The sequence below is a fragment of the Enhydra lutris genome, unplaced genomic scaffold (genome assembly GCF_002288905.1).
Source record: "Enhydra lutris kenyoni isolate GAN:26980312 unplaced genomic scaffold, ASM228890v2 scaffoldscaffold19, whole genome shotgun sequence".
Taxonomy (NCBI): Eukaryota; Metazoa; Chordata; class Mammalia; order Carnivora; family Mustelidae; genus Enhydra; species Enhydra lutris.
In genome coordinates this window covers 2,387,068-2,402,019 of record NW_019154103.1, presented here as the reverse complement: position 1 = coordinate 2,402,019, position 14,952 = coordinate 2,387,068, and the positions used below count along the sequence as shown (strand labels likewise).

At 43.9% G+C, this 14,952-nt stretch overlaps 2 pseudogenes; one reads left to right on the top strand and one right to left on the bottom strand.

Annotated features, from left to right (window-relative positions):
- Positions 1–3,835: 3,835 nt before the first annotated feature.
- LOC111148241 lies at positions 3,836–8,385 on the top strand (annotated as a pseudogene).
- Positions 8,386–11,173: 2,788 nt separating this feature from the next.
- Positions 11,174–11,908, bottom strand: LOC111148240 (annotated as a pseudogene).
- Between the last annotated feature and the right edge of the window lie 3,044 nt (positions 11,909–14,952).

Genomic DNA, 14,952 nt, shown 5'->3' with positions numbered 1-14,952 from the left:
GTTTGCAAACATTAGGAGAGTGTTCAAAGGGTGCTGGGTGATCAGAAATGCCCACAATGACAAATGTCCACAATAAGCCCTCAAGGAGAGATTTCTCTCTGTTAGTGACTGCTTCCTCTATTTTACAGCTTAATAAATACTCATCATCTGGAATGTAGAAATGATGACACCTGGCAAGTATTACACAGTATGCCACTTCATAGAAGAATACGGAACTAGGATTATGCAACTGTGCCTTATTTCATCATATCTCAAGTTCAGTGGGACTTCAGCTGGAATTCCAACTTGGAGGCAATAATGATATTTGTAGGCATGGAGAAAGATTTGCACAAATCATTCACTTGCTCCATTTTGTAACTCAAAAAATACTACATATTGAGAAGCAGATTAAGCTCTTAGTTGATAGGTTAAGATGCTCTGACCATTTGAATTATAAATAATAATTGTGCCTTTTATAGCTGTTCTCATATTTACAAAATAACATTAACTTTCAATATGATCACTTATTTCTTCATATAAATGTAAAGATTGACCCTTGTCTGCCCAGACACCTATTTCTCTCTACCTGTTGACAGCACAAATAATAAATCACTGTCAGCAGCAGTGATACAAATCATGGCAGTCTTGGGATGTCTGATTAAAGTACAGAAAATTAAGTTCATTTATCCCTTTTGTAGTAAATTATGTTCTAAATGTTTTCTTTGCAGAATCACTGCATTGTTTTTCCTCTCTTACCTGCCTGGATGGCCACGCCGATGTGTGTCACACTGCCCTCTGGTGTGGCTGAAAGAATCTTCCTTCCATTCTGCGGAAGCTACCAGAGCAGGGAACGCACAGACCCAGCACTGCTGAGTCATGCCGCAGGCTGGGCTTTGTTCTGAAGGGATTTGCAGGCCTACGTAAGTGAAGAGAAGTTTGGATCAACGGCAAACCCAAATTATTGTATAGGGGACTGGGAAAACTGCATGTACTTAGCATTTTTAATTCGTTTATTTAGGGCCCACTGCACATAGTTCTGTGCTTGGCCCCACAGGTGACACAAAAAGGAAGAAGGTACAATCCCTGCCCCAGAGAGCCTAGCAGCCTATAAGCAACACAATACAATATGAGTTAAGAAGACGGAGTGCTTGAGGTGAGAACAGATCATAAGAAGTAATATCAAAACAGAAAAACAAAAACAAACTAAAATAGGCTTCTTACGGGGACTAATATTTGAGACAGGCCTGAGTAAGATTTGGGATTTGATGGGCAACAATTGGGAACTGAGGAGGAAGAGGAAAAATCCAAATCCATGCCAAAAATAATAAATTAAAACCTCTAATTTAAAAAAAGAATCTTGGGGCGACTGGGTGGCTCGGTCAGTCAAGTGACAACTCTTGGTTTCAGCTCAGGTCATGATCTCAGGGTTGTGACATCAAGCCCCCGACACCCACCCTTGGTGCAGAGTCTGCTTGAGATTCTCAGTCTCTGCCCCTCTCTGCATCATGCACATTTTCTCTCTCTTTCTCTTGCTCTGGCTCTCAAATAAATAAATAAAATCTGAAAAAAATAAGTCTTATTTTATTTTTATCTTATTCTTTTTCATCAGCAAAGTGTATAAAAGAAAATTTGCAGTTTTCACAGTCACCCAGGATTAGAATGTTATTATTAGAAGGGAGAGATATTTATGTAGCAATACAATTGAATTTTCTTTCTTTGAAAAGTAATTTCTAAATGACAGTGTTGGATAGCAATACTTCCATTAAGTTTTCATCAAACCCTTTTGCCTAAAAAAAATAAAAAAGATAAAAATCTTCCCATATAGATTTTCCATAATTTTATTAATACAGGATTATTTATAATTTAAAATAACTTACATTATATATTCATATTATATTAATATATATTATATATTCACTGACCATGAGTGAATTAGTATCTGTTCACTTTTACAGCTCTTTTTAAAGAAATGTGGGTAATCTAGGTGAGGATTCTTAGAAATTCAGCAAATAGATTACATCCCCTCATTTATTCTTATGGTAAACTTAATGCTTTCATACTATGTATGTTTTTGTCAACATCTTCAATTGTAATTTCAGTTATTTGAATCATAGTCTAGATAGGGTTATCATGGTATTTTGCAATCTTATTTAAATTTGATTTTACAGAAGCGCATGTTTTGGAGTGGAGGCCAAGAAAAACAAGGCTGTACCCACCTCGAGTCTAGCCCTAACATCATCTTCCCCTCCATAAAACTGAAGGAGGCTGAGGCGGAAGAAAATGGAAACAAAGTTAAACCTAAATCTCACTAACAAGAACATTTGATAGGAGAAATGTGACATTCCGCTAGGAAACTCCCAATTGTCGTCATGTTAGTGCCTCATCAGAGGGAGAAACGGCCTTGACTTGTTAATAACCGGGCCTCCAATATCCGGACAGTCTTTTTTACCCTGATAGCTCTTCTGAACATCCCCTTTGTCCTCACCTACTGCTGAGCCAGCAGTCATGGCCCAATTATCTACTGCCGAGTCCGCCCCCACTCTGCCTTTAAAAACTCTGACTGTAATCCCGTTCAGGGTCCAAGTCCCTACTCTGCGGTGTCGGGTACACTTGGGCCCAAGCTTAAGCTTGCCAAGTAAACCCTTGTGCGATTGCATTGGTGTTGGCTCCTTGGTGGACTCTAGAACATGAAAACTTGGGCACAACATTTGGAGCTTCCACCGAGACCTGGGAGACTCCCAGGACCCCAACCTGGAGGGTCTTGCGCCAGCTGGTGAGTGCACTCGCTTTGTTGTTGTTGTTGTTGTTGTTGTTGTTGTTTTTATCTATTTGCGTGCATACTTTGGGAGCTCCACTCTGCATTTTTTTTTTTATCTGTAGGAATTCCAATCTGAGTATCTGGAGTCGACATTGGCTCAAGCGATGTGTGGCGGGCCGTGGACTGAGGGGTCTTGGGAGACGTCCCTTTGCCCCTGTCTGGAGGCTCGGCTGCTGTTGCGGTCGGGCCTGGAGGATGAGGTCCTCATCTGTGAAGAGAGCCAGATGTCTTTGTGGTCGGATTCTCCCTTAACTTCCTTTCGGTTTTGTCTTCGCGGCTGCACCAGATCGTTTTTGAGTGTGTTCTTGTTAATTGTCGTAAGTGTATTTGTCTTGTTGTGGACTGAGGACGTGATGGGACAGGCACAGACGACCCCTCTGTCTCTGATGATTGCCCACTTCTCGGACGTCAGGGTAAGAGCTTATAACCTGAGCACTGACATAGGAAAGGAAAAGTTTCAGACTTTCTCCATGTCTGAATGGCCATCCCTTAATGTTGGATGGCCCCGGGAGGGAACTTTTCAACTACCTATTATCTTACAGGTTAAGGCCATCATCTTCAGAGAAAAACCACACAGCTACCCTGACCAAATACCTTACATCCTGGTCTGGCAAGACATGATCTTAAATCCTCCCTCCTGGCTTAAACCTTTTCTTCCTCCCAAAGCAGGACCCACATCCAAGGCTCTAGCCCTGCGGAACCCAACTCCTAAGTTTGACAAAAAGATGGAGTTCGAACCAAAGACTCCGCTTTACCCTGTCCTTCAGGACACCTCCACAGAAGACCTGATTTTTCCACCACCCTACCAGGTCCCCCTTTCCCCCCCCGTCTGCCCCCCCAGCAGAAGCATCAGGGGCTGGCGAGGAAGTGCCACTACCGCTCCCCCCGCAGATGGAGGGGCCCCCATGCATGGGCCAGCGGCAGGGACACGTGGACGGACCCATCGGGCAGCCCCAGCCCCAAACCTGGGACTGGTTAATTCCACTGTCCTTCCCCTCCATGCCATGGGACCCCCCCGATGAAACAGGGGGACAGCCAATGTTATATTGGCCATTTTCTACCAGTGATTTATATAACTGGAAAATCCAAAACGCAAAGTTCTCCAATAACCCAAAAGATCTTACCGATCTTTTGGATACTGTTCTTTTCACCCATCGGCCCACCTGGGATGACTGTCAGCAGCTCCTGCAGATTCTCTTTACCACTGAGGAAAGAGAGCGAATCCAGGTGGAAGCCTGAAAGTCTGTCCTGGGTAACGACAGACAGCCAACCCAGAACCCCGACCTCATAAATGCAGCTTTCCCCTTGTCTCACCCCGCTTAGGACTACAACTCGGCAGAAGGTAAGGAGAAGCTCTGGGTCTACCGCCAGACTCTAATGGCAGGTCTCAAGGCCGCAGCATGCAAGCCTACCAGTCTGGCCAAGGTATATGATGTAAGACAGGGTAAAGATGAGAGTCCAGCGGCATTTCTAGAAAGGATCATAGATGCGTTCAGACAATACACCCCTATGAATCCAGAGGCCCCAGAAACCCAAGCTGCCATTATTATGGCCTTTGTTAATCAAGCCACTCCAGACATTAAAAGAAAACTGCAGAGGGTGGAAAGAGTGGGAGAAAAAAGCCTACAGGATCTGATAGTGGTAGCAGAAAGAGTCTACAATAAGAGAGAGACTCAGGAGGAACAACAGGCTATAAGATAAGAGACCATCAGACCCAGAATCTGGTTAAGATCCTACTGGCCGCAACCATGGATGACCCACACGAAAAACAAAGACGTCTCAAGAAGTTGGCTTCAAGAGCAGGTAAGAAGGATGGCCCCCACCAAGGATGCCCCAAACTGAATATGAACCAGTGTGTTTTTTGCAAGGAAAAAGGCCACTGGGTGAAGGATTGCCCTAATAAAAACCAGTGTGGTTTTTGCAAGGAAAAAGGCCACTGGGTGAAGGAGTGCTCCAACAGAAAAACCAAAAGCATCCACTACTTTCTTGGAGGTTGAAGATTTAGATGATTAGGGGGGTCGGGGTTCGGCACCCCTCCCCGAGCCCAGGGTAACCCTTAAAGTGGAGGAGCAACCAATTAAATTCCTAGTAGACACTGGGGCACAACACTCTGTTTTGCTACAACCTCAAGGGAAGTTAACAAATAAGACCTCATGGGTACAGGGGGCCATGGGCACTAAACAATATTCATGGTCTACCTGAAGAACAGTGGATCTCGGAGTGGGCCGGGTATCCCACTTTTTCATTGTCATTCCTGAGTGCCCATACCCCTTGTTAGGCTGAGACCTACTCACCAAGATGGAAGCCCAAATTAGTTTCCACCCTAAAGGGGCAAAGGTGCAGGATAAAGAGGGGCACCTGATCCAGGTGCTTGTCTTGAACCTTGAGGACGAATATCGTCGTCACCAAATGCCCCCAGCACCAATGACCGACACTGACCACTGGTAGCAGGAGTTTCACCAAGCATAGGCAGAAACTGGGGGAATGGGACTGGCCCAACATCAGCCAGTCATATACATTGAACTAAAGCCAGGAGCAGATCCAGTCAGGGTCCGCCAATACCCCATGCCTCTCACAGCTTGGAAGGGAATCACCCCACACATCCGGCGACTGCTAGACTCAGGGATACTGTGGCCTTATCAAACGGCATGGAACACTCCCCTGCTGCCGGTACAAAAGCCACACTCTAATGATTATAGACCGGTCCAAGACTTGAGAGAAGTTAACTGACGAGTGATGGACATGCACCCTACGGTCCCAAACCCCTACACTCTCCTCTCCACCTTGTCCCTAGACAAACCTTGGTATACAGTGCTAGACCTAAAAGATGCCTTTTTCCACTTGCCCTTGGCCCCAAAGAGCCAAGATCTCTTCACTTTTGAACGGACAGACCCAGAGAAGGGCATCAATGGCCAACTCACCTGGACTTGACTGCCGCAAGGATTCAAGAATTCGCCCACCATCTTTGACGAGGCACTGCACGAAGACTTAGATGAATTCCGTGCCAAACACCCTAATCTGACTCTATTACAATACATAGATGATATCCTGTTGGCAGCAGAAGACCAGGAGCCATGCCTACAAGGCACCAAGGATCTGCTCCAAGCGATAGCAACTCTGGGATACCGGGCTTCAGCTAAGAATGCCCAGATCTGCAGAATGGAGGTGAGTTACCTGGGGTACAAATTAAAAGATGGACAAAGATGGTTAACAGATGCATGAAAGGAGACCGTTATGAGAATCCCACAGCCTCGAAACGTCCGCCAGGTACGTGAATTCCTAGGGTCGGTGGGGTTCTGCCAATTGTGGATCCCTGGTTTCGTTGAAATGGCTAAGCCCCTTTACAAGGGCATGAAACAAAAGCAGGACTTTGTGTGGACTGAGGCCATGAACAAAGCCTTCAATGATCTTAAAAAAGCCTTGTTCTCAGCCCCGGCACTCGGGCTGCCAGATCTGACTAAGCCCTTCCACCTTTACGTGGATGAAAAGGAAGGGGTGGCGAAGGGAGTCCTATATCAGTACGTGGGCCCTTGGAAAAGACCGGTGGCCTACCTCTCAAAGAAATTAGATGCTGTAGCCACCGGATGGCCCCCATGCTTAAAAATTATTGCTGCGGTGGCCACCATGGTCAAGGATGCAGATAAGCTGGCTATGGGGCAGGAACTATATGTCACTTACCCACATGCCATCGAAGGGGTGCTCAAACAACCCCTGGACCGATGGATCACTTGACCCATTACCAGGGCTTGCTTTTAAACCCTACCAGAATTTTGTTCCAGACACCAACAGCCCTAAACCCAGCGACACTGCTCCCTAACCCTGACTGGGAAACCCCCCTACATGACTGTCAAGAAATCCTAGCTCAGGTACACAGAGTCAGAGCCGATCTTCAGGACCAACCACTGCCGACCACGAATGACACCTGGTATACAGATGGCAGCAGCTTTGTCTGAGAAGGAATCAGGTATGCGGGGGCGGCGGTAACCACAGAGACAGAGACTGTTTGGGCAGAACTGTGCGGCCAGGACATCTGCCCAACATGCAGAACTGATTGCGCTGACCAAGGCACTAACAATGGGAGCAGGCAAGCAAATAAACATCTGTACTGATAGCAGATATGCCTTTGCCACAGCCCACATCCACGGAGCCATTTATAGAGAAAGAGGGCTCTTAACAGCAGAGGAAAGACTATTAAAAACAAGGTAGAAATCCTTGAGCTCCTAAGAGCCCTCTGGTGCCTAAGGCACTGGCCATCATCCATTGTCCGGGACACCAAAAAGCAGACACTCCAGTGGCTAGGGGAAACCGTCTGGCCAACTTAAAGGCAAAAGAGGCAGCCTTCTCAGTGGACCATATCTTAGTGACCACACTGCCTGATCCGGGAACACCGAGCTTGCCAGATAGCCCCAACTACACTGATGCAGACTTACAATGGATTAGGTCTGCCCATGACACAATGTTTACAAGGATGGTGGAGAGCTACAGATTGCAGCATAATCCTACCAGAGGAACTGGGATGGCAAGTCCTATCCAAAAAAGCATAAAAGTACCCACATGGGAATAAAAAAATTGGAAGACTTGGTGTGACATGCAAAGACCACCATCAAAGATTCCTGATCAAAGATCGAACAGATTGTGGCAAGCTGCCACGCATGTCAATTAACTAATGCCACCACCGCCCAGGGATCTAACCCGGGCACCAGGGTCCAGGGGGACCACCCAGGAGCCTACTGGGAAAAATACGTAAAACCTGGAAAATACGGATATAAGTATTTGCTAGTGTTTGTAGATACTTTTTCAGGATGGACAGAGTCATTTCCCACTAAACATGAAACAGCACAGACTGTGACCAAGAAACTGCTAGAAGACATCTTACCGAGGTATAGTTTTCCTGTTAAAATTGGATCAGATAATGGACCAGGATTCGTCTCTAAGGTAACACAGGGAGTGGCACTGGTGCTTGGGGCAGACTGGAAATTACATTGTGCATATAGGCCCCAAAGCTCAGGACAGGTAGAAAGAATGAACAAAGCATTAAAGGAGACCTTAACTAAATTAGCCCTAGAGACTGGTGGGAATTGGGTGACTCTCCTCCCCTTCGCCCTCTATAGGGTACGAAACTCCCCATATAAGATGGGACTTACCCTCTACGAGATCATGTTCGGTATTCCTCCACCTATTATTCCCAATTTAAAACCTGAGGTACTTGCTGAGTTTGATGATCACCAACTCCTCTCTCTCTCCAAATGTTACAATGGACCCATGAACAGGTATGGCCTAAGCTGAGGGCCCTCTACGAGACCAGGCCACCCCCGGACCCCCATCGATATCAGCCGGGTGACTGGGTGTACGTCCGGAGACACCAACACCAGACACTTCAACCACGCTGGAAGGGACCTTACATCATGATCCTGACTACTCCCACCACTCTCAAGGTTGACAGGATTACTCCCTGGGTCCACTACACCCATGTCCGGCCAGCTGACCCACATGCCGTTCTCAAGGATTTTGTTCCAGAATGGAAGAGCCAGCTGGACAAGGACAATTCCCTAAAGCTGACACTGCGCTGCTCTCACATACCCCACTAATGTTACTTATACTATGCCCTCTTCTTACACCAGTGCACGGAGTGAAAAGTAACCCTCATTATCCCTCTTCTCCTCTTTACCTTTGGGCCCTGCATTATCAACAGATTAGTTACTTTCGTCAAAGACAGAGTCAGTACAGTTCAACTCATGGTACTCAGACAGCAATACCAACCACTGGATTTTGTTACTGAGGCCAGCTTGGACCCATGATTGGGTCCTTCCTTAGGTTCTTCTGAGAGGGGGAAATGTGGAGGCCCAGAAAAACAAGGCTGTACCCACCTCAAGTCTAGCCCTAACATCATCTTCCCCTCCATAAAACCGAAGGAGGCTGAGGCAGAAGAAAATGGAAACAAAGTTAAACCTAAATCTCACTAACAAGAACATTTGATAGGAGAAATGTAACATTCCACCAGGAAACTCCCAATTGTCCTCATGTTAGTGCCCCATCAGGGGGAGAAACGGCCTTGACTTGATAATAACCAGGCCTCCAATATCCTGACAGTCTTTTTTACCCTGATAGCCCTTCTGAACATCCCCTTTGTCCTCACCTACTACTGAGCCAGCAGTCGTGGCCCAATTATCTACTGCCGAGTCCGCCCCCACTCTGCCTTTAAAAACTCTGACTGTAATCCGGTTTGGGGTCCAAGTCCCTACTCTGCTGTGTCGGGTACACTTGGGCCCAAGCTTAAGCTTGCCAAATAAACCCTTGTGTGACTGCATCGGTGTTGGCTCCTTGGTGGTCTCTTGGACGCGAAAACTCAGGCACAACAGGTATATGTTTTTCTTAGAATTTTGTGTATTTACATACATTTGATGAGTGTACAATGTCACAGAAAACAAACCAATGACTTTTAAATTTTCATTAAAATAGTTTCAAATACTTGCCCACTCACTTGGGAAAATAATGATCCATATGAGTTGAATGATATCTAACACAAAATTCTTTTTTATTTTTTAAAGATTTTTATTTATTTTTTTGACAGACCGAGAGCACAAGCAGGCAGAGAGGGAGGCAGAGAGATAAGGGGGAAGCAGGCTCCCTGCTGAGCAGAGAGCCTGATGCGGAGCTCAATCCCAGGACCCTGAGATCATGACCTGAGCTGAAGGCAGAGGCTTAACCCACTAAGCCACCCAGGTGCTCCCAAAGTTCTTTTTAAATATAAAATTCTATATTTTTAATAACTTTAAAAAAAACTTTTATTTTTTTCATTTTAACAGATCTACATATTTTTTAAAGGGTTTATGATCAAGCTTGCTTAGACGGTATCAAGAAATACTGAGGAAGACTATAAAATCTCACTTTTTAAAAGTCATTCTCTTCTTGTGTTTCAGAAGATAAATAACTTAATTGACTTGGTTTTATACATATGTTTTTTCTTATTAATACAAATTCAAAAGGACAAAAAATAACATTCTAAAAAATAATTCTTATACTTTGCAGGTAAACATACAATACAGTATTATATTTATAATAATGACTAATATTATATCACAATTCCCTATATATCACCCAACTACCATGAATTTATTCCTGGTCTCATGATTTAACTATGCAGAATTTTGTAACCACTAAGAGCAAAATATGTGAAATGGCCTCCCACATTGCTTGATACATAACTTAAGTACTTTTGGAGTTCAGCACTCCAAAATGTAGGGATATGCCCTTTCTCTCAGAGTGGAAATCACATCAGTTATTAATATGGCATTTTACTATTTTGTAGGAAGAAGCTCAGCTCAAATTTCAATTGTTTATCCAAGATTCACACATGTGACTAGAGGAGATGTGACTATTATCAATAATGTAACAGCAATGCGTATTTCAGCCAGGTACATGTACTCTACATCTTTTGACTTGAGGAATTCTCACAAGAACCTCTAGAGGTAAGTAATAACATCACCCGATGTTTTTGCACTTAAAACAACTGACACACACAGAGGTTAAATAACTTGCCCAAGGTCACACAGCTAGTAAGGGGCAAAGGTGAAGTTCAAACCCAAAAAACCTCTCTTTGGGGTCTGTGAGCTTAACTATTACTCTGTAATAACAACAGTCTGTTTCCAAAAAGGTCTTTAAAGGAGTATTAAGGAAGTCTGAACTTTCGAACATGCCCATAGATGGGAGGTGGAATGATTGGCATAATTCCTCACAAACTGAAACAGAAAAAAAAAAAAGAAAAAAGTCTACACAAATGGTACCATCAAGGAGACGAAACAAGTTCTACCACAGCGTTCCAAATCTGCTTTCAAATGCTGGATCTAGCCTCTCTTCCCTTCCCTCCATTGAAAAAAGAGGAAAGATAAAAAAGAAAGGAAGGAAGTGGGGGCATAATTTAGAATTGCATAGGTTCTTTTTTTTTTTTCTGCCTCACGGATACACTTTTATTTACCTACCAAAGGGAAAACCAATGTTCACTAAAAGCTGTTTAACCTATATTCCCAAGAGTGAAGGTGTTTAATTTACTATCTACTTTTAAAGGCTTCAAATAAAATACACCTAGGAGAAAAAACAAAGAATTCAGATTATAAAACTCTCCAGATAATTAATTGTCATAACAATATTGGGACTGAAGTTAAAAAAAGCAATTTTCCATAGTTTACTTGGAAGTACAGAAAAACAGTACCAAATCTACATATTAAGTTATAATAGGCACTTGTAAGCAAACAGTATCAAACTGTATAGCTTTTTTTTTTTTATTTTAAGTAGGCTCCACAACCAACATGGGGCTTGAACTCATGACCCTAAGACTCTTGAGTCACATGCTCTACCAACTAGCCAGCCAGACATCCCTCAAACTATATAGCTTTTAAAAATTAACCTAAAATTGTTAAGAACTGTATGAAAATAGATATTATATTTCAAGTCTCCCTAAAGCTCCACAAAATCAGTGATGTACCATTCTGTTTTATCTCTTACTTATTGTCTGATCACATTTCCTTTAAATGTAATGGAAACATCAGCAGGCTTCCAGGTCTGTGGCTCCATCTCCAATCGTAACTATTTCCTTCGAATGAAATTTTTCCTTTACAAGTTTAAGAACTTTTCCTTTCCCACCAGATTTGGCTGTTGGCTGCCTCATCAAAACCTGCTTATTCACCATCAAAGTAGAAGTTCAGCCTACTGGCAAATATGTTGGTCTATGGGATACTGAACTTTGAAGCAACATGCTCTATGATCCTTGTAAAGCCACCAGATAAGAGGAAAACCTGAACATTTCGCTCTTGCAGGTGACCTACTAGCTCCCTTATGCCCTGAGTCAGGTGTTGGGGTGTGGGGGGGCTCTATACTATAAGCCTTCACACCTGCTGCCGGGAGCGCCAGGTAAGAGCTAAGAGTTCTGTGAGGGCCCCCATGAAAGGCACTGCCCCACCCACAGCTCACCATTGTCATTCCACAGAATTTGGCTAGCTCACCAATTCCATCTTCTCTGAGGATTGTGCTAGCCACATCAAGCCACACTTCATCAGCTGGACAGAAAGGTTTCCTCTTTCCTCACTCTGAAAGGGAGACCATCCCTGGAAGAATTTTCCTTGTTTCTCCATGGCTGGATTCCCAGAAGATGACACTCTTCTCTTCCTACTTCTTTCCTGACTAAAAATGCAGGGTCAAGTTCTGACTACAAACTTCTTCATGAGAGATTTTGTGGGTTAGGCAAGAGCAGGAGCCCATGCTGCTGCTCCTTCCTGGGCCCCTTCCCTCCTCCCACCACCCCACCACCTCTCACCTTCCACCTTCCACCTCCCACCTCCTGGGCCTCTGCAGCTGTAACCCCCAGATTGCAGGGGGACCATGGCTGGCTCCGAGGTTCAATCCCAGAATCCCAAGAGAGGTGACCTGTGCAGACCTGCAGAGCTTTTACTGAACAATCATATGAAATCTGTTGATAAGTGCAGTGGCTTCTGGTAGGTTTTCCATGTGCATTCTTAGACTCCAATGGCACAGATTCTTATCACTGGGCTGAATTACCCTGGTTTGCAAACCCATCTCAGAACCCCTGAAGACCCAAGAATACAGCATCTGTGTAGCACTCAAAACATCAGTGGGACTCACTAACCTTGTTCTCTGAAAAACGAATTAATCCTGCCTCTTGCAGTTAGACCTAGATGGTTTCACCCCAGAAAAAGAAATCCTAAGGGTAGGGAAGATTTTACATGGTGAGAGGATGCTAATGGAGAGGGTCCAGGATGAATCGTTAAATAATTAGGAAGAACAGAAGGCTGATGAGGAAGCTAAGAAATGAACACCCTTCTGCAATAAAAGGGCCAGGGAGTGGGCCCAGATTTGCAGCTAAAGAAAAACAAATCTATTTCTTTCTAGACCTTATTTCTTTTTCTCCATAAAAATCACAGTGATGGGCTAAATTACAGTTGCTACCCTAGGACAAGTCATCAGTGTTACAGATTCTCAGGTTGAGGAATGTCCAGCTAAACAAATCATAGGGTAAGGAGACAGAAGCCCTTTTAGATGAATTAGGGATGACCTGAAAAAGAAACGGGTTTCAAATCAGTCTCCTAAGCCAGGTCTAGCAAAAATGACATGGATTTCAACTCCTGCCACCACAAATACTAAGTGTTCCCAACAGGTAATGAGAGCCAGAAAAGCTTCCTGCTGACTTCTTGGAAAAGGTTATGAATTCAAACCCTATGTGATTTTTGCCTCACTTTAAAAAAAATTTCTAAATAATCTCACATATGTTACCTCTCAACAGCATCATATATCCATCTATACCCACCTAGAAGTGATATTAGAGTGATGGCTGTAACAGACTGACCCCAAAATACAGTGACTTTAAGGGAAAAAACATGTTTTTTTAATATTACAGAACTGGCAAAGGAGTTCTATTCCACATGATCATTCAACACAGTGGGGAAGCAGAAGGCTCAGAAAAAAACATACCTAAAGTCTTAAAAACCAGTTCAGGGAGTAGTACATTTCACTTCCATACATATTCTATTGCCTCACTTAACTGCAAAGTAGACCGGCACATGTAATCTAACCAGGCGGCCATCTCCCCAGCTTCAAGAGGGAATAATTTTCGTAGGTAGATAGTTGATTCAGGTTCAGGTTCAGGTTCAGATTTAGTTTTGAGAGGTTCTATTATTTTCTCAACTTTAAAAAAACAAGGCTTAGGCTCATGAAAGATATAAAGCTTCCCTAAAGTTGTACACCTCGTACACGAACAATTTAAAGACTCCAGCCTAGATCTTCCAAGTTTAGGAGGGCTTCGAAAGCCATATAACACCATGGAAGATTTTAGAGGAAGAAGACATATGATGCAATGTTCTTTTAAGAAGATAATTTGTCAGTATTATGAAGGGTAAATTGTAGAAAGAAGATCCAAAGAAACGCAACTATAGAAACAATGCAAGCCAAACTCAACAATGGCCGAATCTAAAATGGTGGTGATTAAAAGATGAAAGATTATTAGAGCAGCAGTTCAGAGTTTAGGGCCTGTGGAAACGCCTCCATATTGTCAAACTCATCAGTCACTTCACTGCCATTTTACTGAAGCCTCTCCAGGTTCTCCTCCCACTTCTCTGGCCCCTCCTTCTTGGTCTCCTTTGCTGCTCCTCCACTGATATCAATTCCTAAACATTAGCTGACTCCAGGGTTCCATTCTGAACCCTCTTTTCTGTTCACGTTCCTCTCCCCATTCCCTGCCCAATCCCCAAGGCTCTAATATCTAGGTCCTCAGCTTTAAATTGCATCTTATCCGTTATCTCTTACAGGATAAATCTACATAACACACCACCCAAAACACAGTGCCTTTCAACAGTCAATGTTCATTGAGCTCAACACTCTGCAAACTGGCCTGGTGGTCCTGCCATCTTTGACTGCACTTAAGTATTGTCTGGGTGTCCCCTGGCTATAGACTGATCTCGGAAGGCCTCCACTGGGATGACCAGGCCCATCAAGTCTAATACACTTGTCTTTCATCTCCAACTGACTAGTCTAGGGATGTTCCCATGATCATAAAAGAGGGCAAGAGTAAAGCCAAGCCAATCACACAAGTGTCTTCAAAGCCTCAGCTTCCGTCATGTTTGTTAACATCCCAATGGCCATTAATGAGAGTGCATGGTAAAGGACATTGATATGGGAGAGATGAAGAAGTAGAGTCATTCTGAAGTCCTCTACAGATCTATATGCAAAGCCACCCCAGTTTATTTCTCTGAGTCCTGATCTCTTCTGAGCTCTAGACATGTATGTCAAATGGCCTAGTGGACAGTGCTCTTGCATATCTCTAGGCATTTCAGACAGCATATTTGAAATTGAACTTTTCTTGAGCACCACGGTTCAGTTGGTTAAGTGTCTGCCTTCAGCTCAGGTCATGATCCCCTGCTCAGTGGGGGGCCTGCTTCTTCCTCTGCCTCTGCTGCTCCCCCTGCTTGTATTCTCCTTTTCTCTCCTTCAAATAAATAAATAAAATCTTTTAAAAAAATAAAATAAAACAGCACTGAACTTTCTTTTCCAACTGATTCTCAGTAACACCTCCATCTTCTTCCATGTATCTCTTTCTCCTATAAAGACACTAGCTTTTGGACACTAGCCCCTACCCCAATCCAGAACAA